Raw genomic sequence first — 9,743 nt, 5'->3', positions numbered from 1 at the left:
ACTGAGTTGGCCTTCACGGTATTCAACTCTCTCGGTTGCAACTAGATCACTACAACAGGCGCAAAACCCCCTGAGATATCTAACCAGCTAAGTAATGCACGCTTTTTTTCCCTATGTTTCGTAGTTGTTTATTCTTGTCTGGGTGTAGACTCATTAATCGTTCTTCTGACAGGCCACAAGGAAGCAAACTAAAGTCTGTTAATAAAAACAATGTGTGGCCTTGCTGTTTACGTGGAAGAGTGTTCTATCACAGTGCAGCTTTAAAAAAAAATCCTCAAGCATCTTTGTTGCCCATCTCACTCTCCAACCAGCTCCTCCATAAAATGTGCTTTATGCCACTGAGTCCACGGCCTACTCAAAGCCCTGACTGTGTTCCCCCACGTTCTGCATGTGTGACGGTAGCGATAGTGCTGCCTGCCCTGTACTTCAGCTTGTGCGAATGAAGCTTGCACTTCTGCCGTCCCGTGGTTTTTGCCATACTGAAACTTACTTTCTGAAACCAAACACTTTCTGATTACAAATCCACGAATCCAGAGCGGGAGCAGTTAGCTCATTAGGCAGTTCCACACAGGCCAGAAAGCACGCATAAACGTGGAAGAGTCTGAGATACGCTTTCACTTACGAACACCTGAATGCGTCTGTAAAAGAAAAACGAAGTGCTCACTTTTTACCTTAACCGCAGATGCTGAAAGAAACCATTAGTTCCACATGCGTGTCGTGTTAGTGCAGCCGAGCTTCATGCTGCATTGCCGCCACCTGGGTTCCAGGGAGCTTGGAACGTGGAAGACGTTTTAGCAGCTGCCACTCGTGCCACAATTACGCAGCTCCACGTGAGCTCCGGGCCTAGCTCTTCTTTTGCAGTTCTCACCTACCACGTGGTTTAGGCGCAACCTCCTCGTGTTTAGGGGAAGGGAGGGGCGAGTGGAATATGAGCAGCCTCGCAGGCAGAGGGAACCTTGTCAATAAAGTACTGGGTTAAATTCAGAGGCGCTAAAAGTGGGGTGCCGGGAGTGCAGCAAACCCCCCCCACCCCCGCCGCACCCTCAATAACCCTGCAGAAGTTCAAAAGGAGAATGATAAAACGAGGGCTTTAAGGTTAGTTTTATTGTGTTGTATCTCCTTTGAGTTCACTTACAGAGATCAAAATTAGTGTACTCTTCCTTTCTATGGTTGCAAATGGGGGACTTTTATAATGTGAACCAAGTGACAATCTTCCTGGAGGACAAACAACATGAAAGGAAAGACTGCAGGATGTAGGTCAAGCATATTTTTCACTTCTGCAAAAGCCTCCCTCTTCCTCTGCCCGCCCACTGTCCTCCGCCCCCCCCCCACTGCTGAAGATACATCAACTTCTAATCAAATCAAATCAAAACAAACTTTATTCGGCTGAAAGCCAACAACCATAAAAGCGCGAAACATTACAGTTTACACAGAAAGGATAAAAACAGAATACCCAGCACATATTAAAAGCAGCGAGCTATAAACAACCTTGCCACGATACGAGAACATCTCTAGCAACCCTTTCCCTCTTGTAAAAGTACATATAACTCGTCAACCAGATTTCAGCACAGAAAAAGGAAAATATACGGCCATTGTTGGAGTAGACGGGATAGGAGATAACTACAAATTCTGCCTATGCCTTATGACTAATTTCAAAAAAGTAACTATCAGTTTGGCAAATAACTCGGCGTCCAAATATTGAAGGGCCAGAAAAGCGGGATGGCACCTGCGGAAGCCCCAAATCTTTAGAATCGGGATAAGCCAATGTTTCCTCAAGTCCTGATAGAATTTTCAAAACAATACTATGTGTATCGTGGATTGAGGAGAGCTCTTGTCAAAAGGGCAAAGTTGGAGTGATTTTTCCCAAGTATTGGATTTTGGAAAAGTGACCAAATGATGGAAAATATTTAGTCTAAACTTTGTTAAGAGAAATCTCTCAAAATCCGTCAAATTAAAAGCTAGATAGGGCTGAATTGACAGGGTCGTTTGGACCAGCAACAAATGTTGTACAGTCGGATTATGGAGCTCACTAGTCATTCTCAAAGATTCTAAGTGGGCCATACATAGCTTTTTAAATTGTTTCCTCTGTATTTCGGCTATTGTCAAGGGAAAATAAAAGAACCGTGCCATACCCAAGTCGCCGAGGAATCCCTTTATATAAGAGATTCATCCGATCTTATGTGCACGGTCTAAAGCTGTGCAATCCTTAATGAACCCTTGGGAAAGAGTAGTGGCATTAGATGTCCAAATGCGGTGCCATAATAATAGGGGTTGAATCCTAATCAGGTCTGTAAGGTAAGGCAGACCCAATTCTAAATGCCAAACATAGGTCGATGTGGACCGCGGGACGGCCAGAAGGAATCTTAGAAAGCTGTTCTCCACCCTTTGGACCTCCTCGACTTTGGCATAGCCCCAAACACCAGCCCCGTAAATAACACTACCTATGCATTTTGCCCTGTAAATCTCCAAGAGTTCAACCGTGGGTTGTCTGCCTAGCTTGTTAGCGAAGTTAACCAGGGCAGCTGTAGTTCTTGCAAAGGTGAGTTTCCTAGACTCAATGGTACTTTTCCATGAGCATTTATGATCAAACACTATGCCCAAATATGGATACAAAGAGGTGCTCTCTACTTTTTGGTTATCGATGAAAAAGGTCTTTTTATTCTTTTTCCCTGACCCTACAGACATTACGAAGGTTTTTTAAATGTTAATCTTCAGGTCAAGGTTGGCCATAAAGGTATGATATTTCGTGAGAGCACGCTGTAATTCATTTGGAGTTCGTGCTAGGATTACGGCGTCGTCCGCATAAAGTAGAGCCGGTATAGGGCGGTTATTTATACAGGGGATGTCCTGTGTCCCTATTAACATGGCTTTTTCCAAGCCATTGGTGTATAGGTTGAATAAAAAAGGGGCCAGGACACAACCCTGCCTTACACCGCGCTCCACTCTAAAGGACTTTGTCACCTCACCCCCCAGACCGTATCTCACACGAGCTGTAGCATCTGAGTATAGTTCACGCAGAAAGTTTATAAGGGGCGGCTCTATACCCATATTCTCTAAAATATCCCACAGCTTAGTGTGGTTAACGCAGTCAAATGATGCAGAAAGGTCCACATATGCTAAGTAAAGTGCTCCCCCTTTTGCATTAACATATTTACCTATTATTAGTGATAGATTAAGTGCTTGCTCGGTGGTACCCAAACCCTCGCGAAACCCAAACTGAAGATCGGAAAGAGCTTTATTATCAAATGCCCAATGCTGAAGCCGCTCCAAAATAACACGACCAGCGACTTTCCCTAATGAATCTAATAGGGAGATAGGTCGATAGCAAGATGGCAGATGGCGGTCCCCTTTTTTAAAAATAGGGACAAGAATTGATTGGGACCAAGAATCAATAGGCCCCAGTGCACAGGATGCTTGAAGGACCCTGGTTAAAATTGGGGACCATAGGTCCATAGTAAAGTTAAAGAAATCAATTGGAACCCCGTCGGGGCCCGGGGCTTTACCATTTTTGCTAGCCATTAGGGCATGCTCCACCTCCTCATGGGAAATGTTAATTGACAAGGGGAAGGCAGCTGTATTTGACCTAGATAAAGTTAAAGGTGTAGTGGTTGGAGGAAGGCTGAATATCCGCTCGAAATAGTCAAGCCATGTTTGTTCATCAATCGCAACCTCGACACTAGGTTTTAGAGATGATTCCGTTAAAATTGGGGACTTCACAACCTTCCAAAAGGCAGCACTGTCCCTGAGGGTACATGTTTTGTGCAAGTGATCCCAGAGGTCTTTTTTCAAATTATTCTTCCGGCGCTTTAGAGCCTGTTTATAGTTGTTTCTAAAGACTGCAATCTCCTTTCTATCTCTAATCTTATTGTGGAGGGCTGCTTTCAAGTTCTGATAAGCTTTTGTGCAAGAAGAATCGAACCATCCCCTAGGATTGGTTTTATTGTTCTTAAGTTCTACAAATAAAGTTTCCTTTATTGCTACCAGCAACAAAGCAAAGTTTTCCATAATTCCCTCGTTAGAAATAGCAGGGTCGAGCCAATTAATAATCACTGGGGTTATTTTTGAAACTAAAGATGCTGTGATTCCCGTCAGATCCACTTTTTCCCACCTTAAAGAGTATCCGTTTAGTCTATCTATTGTAAGTTGTTTTGGCTTAAAGTCGCCTCGATATTAAGCCTCTTGTGTTTCTTGGGCATTTTTAAGGTAAGACAAATTGGATAATGATCACTGATGACAATATCGTGGGTTTTACAAGTGGATAAGTCATTAGCCGCTGCCATAGAACAGAAAATAAAATCAATTGTAGTTGGCCTGCCTCTACCGACAAAAGTTGGAACAACGGGAATGGGTGGATTCACCATATCATTTACAAGTGCGAGGTCTAATCCACACAGAATTTCATTCAAAGAATGCCCAGGTAGCGTATGAGAAAAGTGGGTTATCGGGTCACCGTTTTCATCCACTATTCCACACACTGATTTCCCACTCTGGGTACATAAGTATTGGTTAAAATCTCCACCCCATATTAAAACTAACTCCTTGTGAATTTTTGAGGATAATTCTTGGAGGCAAAGATATATTTTGTTTGTTACCTTCGTTAGTTCATCCACAGAAAGGTTATTGTAAAAATTCACAAGTACTAAAGCTCTATTATTATTCAGATGAAGAATAAGAATTTGAAAATTTGTGGCCGTTTTTAGGGGGACTATTGATGGGAATCGAAGAGTACTAGATATAAAAATAGTCAAGCCGCCCTTTGCCCTACCAGAGGAAGAAAGTAATGCTGGAGAAAAATAGGTTTTAAAACCCTCGAGATGAATTTCAGAAGGAGCCCATGTTTCCTAGAGGCACAAGATGCCAAAGCCACATATAAAGGCAAGCCAGATATCATTCGTAACCTTTGATCGAAGACCGGCAACGTTCCAGAAAAGTATTTTAAGAGATGGGTCATCCTTTTTAGTCGGAGGTTTCAAAGCCATTCCCGGGGAATCCTCGTGGTTGGGGATTTGAGTGATGGGTGAAAAAGTATCATCAGTCACAACACCACCCTGAGGCAAATTGACTAAAGGCACACCGGGGGTAGGTGGGGTATTGACAGATTTTGATATCAAGCCCTCCGGCTGGAGTCAATCCACTCTCTCTAATTCAGAAAGCTGTTCGAAGTAATTGAAAGTCGGAATGTTGTATCGTGATCCAATCCCTTCTACCCGATCTACAATTGTTAAGTCCCTAGGTTGGTTGGATGGCAGACAAGGGGAAAATTGGGAATAGAAAAAAGTCAGGTCCCTAACTTGAATATCAGTATTAACAATATAGGGAGAACAATTACGTATGTGGCGAACAACTCGCCTGTCCCTGAAATTTATGACAATACAATCCCCTATTGTATCCTTTCTTCTACAACCCAGCCAACTTATCCTTCTAGCAAACAATATTTCCCCGAAAATATTGGGCAGGAGCGGCCTATTCTTGTTTTACCAAAAAGCGGCTTTGTTTCTTAGCTCAGGGAAAGTCTCTAGTTTTCCTAGTGGTAACTCTGGAACATCAACTAAAACTATAGTATATGATAATGATTTTGTGGGGGTAAGTCGATATGTGAGAGTGGCATCTTTGACGTAGCTAACATAGGACGATCCCGAGGGGCACCTGGAGTATATGTCGTCCGACCTACGAGTTCAGAATCCCTACATGGATCGCCCGCCACTTTTTTCGTGAGATTAAACGCCCCCGGAGCCTCCATAGGAGGCTTAACTGTAGATTCAGTATTCGCTAGTGTAAGAGATACTGCAGGTCTGGGGACAGTTGGCAACTGTCTGTTGTTGTCAGATCCAATTATTTGGGGCCTAGTGTTTAGTGGTGTAGGGATAGTCTTTGAGTGTACTCTATCCAGCAGGTCCCCTTGGCTAGTGAAAATATTTTTCATGGCTATTTCCATGTTATCTATTTTTTCACCTATACGTTTTACCCTTTCCTGGAGAGGAGCCAGTAGTGACTTCATAAGATGTTCAATTTTTTCAAAGAGCCCTTCACTAGGTAGGAAAGAATGCAAAGGACTGGCTAGTTGCTCTACTGGTAAGACGCGTGGGCCATTTTCGTGAGTTAATGTAGAAACGGACTTAGGTGGATTATTATCAACATTTCTCCTCATTGTAGCAGAAGATTTAGGAGCAGCTTTCTTATGATTGTGACCAGCATAGGTGTGTTTTGGATTTTTTACTTTTTTACATTTTTTACATTTTCCCCATCTCTATTGGTTTGTTTTAGACTACACCTGGCCTTCTGCCCTCTAGTTGTTACCCTCGGAGTGTGTGTGTGTCCGGATTTAGCGACGAGGGAGAGACCAAGATTGGAGTTGTAGGTATCTGGCAAGTAGAGTTATCAGAAGAATCCCCTATCTGAGCTAAGGAATCAGGGGCAGGTACAGTAAAAAAGGTAGTAGGGGTCAATGATAACCTAGATGGAACTGACAGGGTTTGAGGGGATACATTGTCAGGAGTAGGAGCTACATCCTGAATTGTAGAAATAGGATAGGATCCTGGAAGGGCGACAAATGATGGAGCCAGGATCGAATCCTGAGAATTAATTGTAAGGGACGAAGTGTTAGCCAAAAGTGGAGGGGGAAAGGTGCCAGCAGGAAGGGAGAGGCGGCGTTCGGTATTTTCTATGGCAGTGACCACCACCCCGATGGTTTTCTGCAGCATACGATCAATTGCTGTCAGGCTAGGTAGTGGTTGGTTTGGGATTTCTCTTTGTTTTGAGGCGTGTGGGGATATTGCAGGAGTTACCCTGCCCCTTTTACCCATCTGCAGATAGGCCACACAGCACAAAACCACAAGATATCAAAATATCAAAATCACAGAGCCAATGGGGGTGGCCCGTCCCGGCCTTATCCGGCCACTAACGGCCACAAACGGTCCCGCCCTTGTCCCGGGCTTCTCCCGGCGCGCTCAGGCAGCGACAGGGGCGGGAAGAGGACACAGCTGAGCAGGGTTACGGGGCTGCTGGTCCTCGCAGTCCCATCGGCAGAGTCCTCCCACAGTCTGCACAGAGTGCTAGAGTTCCACTTTCAGCTCCAAGGCGTGTGCTATGAAGGGAGATGTCTGCAGGGTTTAAGCGCACACCAGGCTCCCTCTGACTACGAACAGCACCCAACATCAACTTAACAACTAGAGCGCGTAATTAGCTGTTACTGTGTCTGGCGAGTGACGATTTTAGAGGTAAGTATACACGTTACTGTCTGTGTGAAGAATACCATCCAGAGAATTAATTGGAAGAGTCCGACCAGGGACCTGGAAGTCTCTAAAGATTAACCGAACCAACAAAGTGAACGGTTTTGTGAGGTCTAAATGTCATAGTGGCCACGTTTTCAGTTTGCTCATCTGTAACATCCCAATGTTATTATGAGTGCTAATATATTATAAATCAATGCCTTTTGTAAAACGAAGCAACCAGAGACATAACAGCACAGCATCAGTCATCAGTCATCAGCACCACCACAGCATCACTCAAGGCCAGCACGGCATCACTCAACGACACCACAGCATCACTCAGTGCTTCTTACACTTTTTAATTACAACCTCTCAGCATGCTGCCCAGCAGCCACACTTCTCTACTGCACAGCTTAGAAACATTGGCAAAGTCAATAGCTCTACCTAAACACTTATAAGGCCCCCCAATGCATAGCCGATAGGTCTCGCCTTTAGGACATTATAAGTGTTTAGTTATCCAGCACAATATCCTTGATTAAACAACATCAAGTGTTGCATGGCTAAAAACTTATAAGGTCTCAAAAGCGAGACCTATTGGCTATGCCAATGCTTGTTAGAGCTATGCCCCTGCAGCTATGCTCTGGAGGATGAAGAGGGTGGTAGGGCTGGAGTGCCTCCTATGCATGTGGTTCCTGGATTTCGATAGTGTGAGAGTGCCCAGCTGTTTCTACTTGGAATAGAATCCAGTGGCGGCTACTCTAACCTCAAAGCAGAGGGGCAACGCAAACGAAGGGTGGGGAACAGGAGCGCAGGGGAAATAATAAATTAAAACCACTTACCTGTTGCTGCGGTCCCCACATCGGTGCTCCCTTCCTGACACCGAGCACACTGCACAGGTTCTCAAGAGCTAATCGCAGCGCTGCTCAGTAGGAGAGCAGTGCCCTGATTGGCCTGAGTGGGCTGAACTAACGTTCGCTCAGTCCCTGGGAGTCTGTGCCTTTTCTCCACTCAGCTGTGCAACACAGCTCGGTGGAGAAATGTAAATGTGCATGTCGGTGTGGCCATCCTAACACGCAGTGGCGGCTCCTCCATAGGGGCGTTTGGGCGCCGCCCCCCTGCTTTCTCGCAGTGCGAGAAGACAGAAACATAAATGGTAATAACTGCGAGAAAGCAGAAGTGCCTGGTTGGGGGTGGGCGGTCCTGCTTGAGGGCAGGGGGGAGTGGCTTGCCCACTGTTGTGCATAGGGACTGTTTGGTCGGCCCTGGGGCCGATCAAACAGTCCGTATGCACAACAGTGGGCAAGCCACTCCCCCCCCTGCCCTTGAGCAGGACTGCCCACTCTCCCTTTTCTCTATGTAGGCTGCTGCATGCAGCAGCCTACATAGAGAAAATGGCCCAGGTGGGGCGCGCTCAGATTTGCCTCGAGAGTTCTGATTGGTGGAGGGGAGGGAGGGAGGCTGCGTGTCCCGATAACGCAAGGAGAGCTGCAGCCGGCCGGCCGGAATTGAAGAACAGTAAGTTGTACTTGGTATATATTTTTCCACTCCCGCCTCCCCCCACCCCCCCCCCCACAGCGCGACGACCCAATTTCAAATCCCCCCCCACCCGCCCGTAATGCAGTCCGTGAATGACATCCTGTGATTCTGGGCATGATCACCAGTCCTCCCCGCCTGACTGCCCTCAACTGCCCGTTGGTGTCTACGTTTGACAGGATTCGCTGCTTTAAAACAACAAACTGGCTGAGAGGGGTTGCCAGTGACGTGGCTGTTCCTGTTCATAAACTGAAGAGCGCCAACGCTGGACCCCGGCCCTAGGGTGACCAACCGTCCGTAAATTTCACGGACAGTCCGTAATTTCGGCCGTCTGTCCGTTGTCCGTGAAGGATTCTTTAACGGACGCCATTTGTCCGTAATTTTACCTGCTGTTGGGTGACAGCCAATCGTGCCTTTCTATCACCAACCGTTGCTCCAATCTTTGCTGTGGAGAACAAACAAAGCGATCTAGGATTGGCTTGAAAGCCGTCAGCCAATCCTAGAGCTCGCTGGTACACTACAAGAGTGTTCTCATTGGCCATGTTGCGCACAGCTTTAGGATACCCAGTCACTGTACTTGTGGACGAGTGTGAGTGCATCGTGACTCGTGAGCAAAGTGCTTGAGTTGCATGCCTTTCTTGTACGTATGCAGAGAGACCGGTGTGCACCGGGTGTGCAGAGTGAGGCTTGTACTGGTGTGGGTTCAGGGTAAGGTGGTGTCTCTGTTAGTACAGGATGAGAGGAGTGCTTGTGAGTTCAGGGTGCACTGCGTGTTATTTCAGTCCAGTGGGATGGTGCACCCTTGTGAGTTCTCGGTAGGTAGTGTGTCTCTGTTAGTGTGCACCCTTGTGAGTTCTCGGTAGGTAGTGTGTCTCTGTTAGTGTAGGGTGAACAACATTGGGTGATGTTTCTTTATGAGAGGAGGATGAGTGGTGTACCTGAGACATTGCAGCCTATAAAAGCCAAAACTATTTTGACACCGCTCGTTTTGGTAATAATGTC

The sequence above is a fragment of the Triturus cristatus genome, chromosome 6 (genome assembly GCF_964204655.1).
Source record: "Triturus cristatus chromosome 6, aTriCri1.1, whole genome shotgun sequence".
NCBI classification, from domain to species: domain Eukaryota; kingdom Metazoa; phylum Chordata; class Amphibia; order Caudata; family Salamandridae; genus Triturus; species Triturus cristatus.
This window is presented reverse-complemented; position numbering follows the sequence as displayed.